Raw genomic sequence first — 966 nt, forward strand, 5'->3', positions numbered from 1 at the left:
CCCCCCCCCCCCCCCCCCAACCCTCAGCCTGCACATGATCTACTGATTGTCTTGTGTGGAGGAGGAGGAGGAGGAGACAGAAACCAATGAATGGAAAGCAGTCATAAAATGGTTAAAGTTGGTGGATGTACATATGCACAATTCTAATGAGATTCAATCCAATCCACTTTATTTATATAGCATATTTAAACAACAAAAATGTTTCCAAAGTGCTGCACAAAAAATATTAAAAACAAGATTCAAATATTATCCAAGCTCCACGAGTGACTGAATAAAAACTAAATAAATATAAAACCGATGTAAAGACAATATAGAAATAAATATGATTAAAAACGATGATAAAGGCCTACTGAAATGACATTTTTTTATTTCAACGGGGATAGCAGATCCATTCTATGAGTCATACTTGATCATTTCGCGATATTGCCATATTTTTGCTGAAAGGATTTAGTAGAGAACATCGACGATAAAGTTCGCAACTTTTGGTCGCTAATAAAAAAAGCCTTGCCTGTACCGGAAGTAGCGTGGCGTCACAGGTTGAAGGGCTCATCACATTTCCCCATTGTTTACACCACCAGCGAGAGCGATTCGTACCGAGAAAGCGACGATTACCCCATTAATTTGAGCGAGGAAGAAAGATTTGTGGATGAGGAACGTGAGAGTGAAGGACTAGAGTGCAGTGCAGGACGTATCTTTTTTCGCTCTGACCGAACCTTAGGTACAAGGGTTCATTTGATTCCACACTTTCTCCTTTTTCTATTGTGGATCACGGATTTGTATTTTAAACCACCTCGGATACTATATCCTCTTGAAAATGGGAGTCGAGAACGCGAAATGGACATTCACAGTGACTTTTATCCCCACGACAATACATCGGTGAAGCACTTTAGCTACGGAGCTAACGTGATAGCATCGTGCTTAAATGCAGATAGAAACAAAAGAATGGCTTGTACAGCCCTTTGAGAC

The sequence above is a fragment of the Entelurus aequoreus genome, linkage group LG09 (assembly GCF_033978785.1).
Source record: "Entelurus aequoreus isolate RoL-2023_Sb linkage group LG09, RoL_Eaeq_v1.1, whole genome shotgun sequence".
Lineage (NCBI taxonomy): Eukaryota > Metazoa > Chordata > Actinopteri > Syngnathiformes > Syngnathidae > Entelurus > Entelurus aequoreus.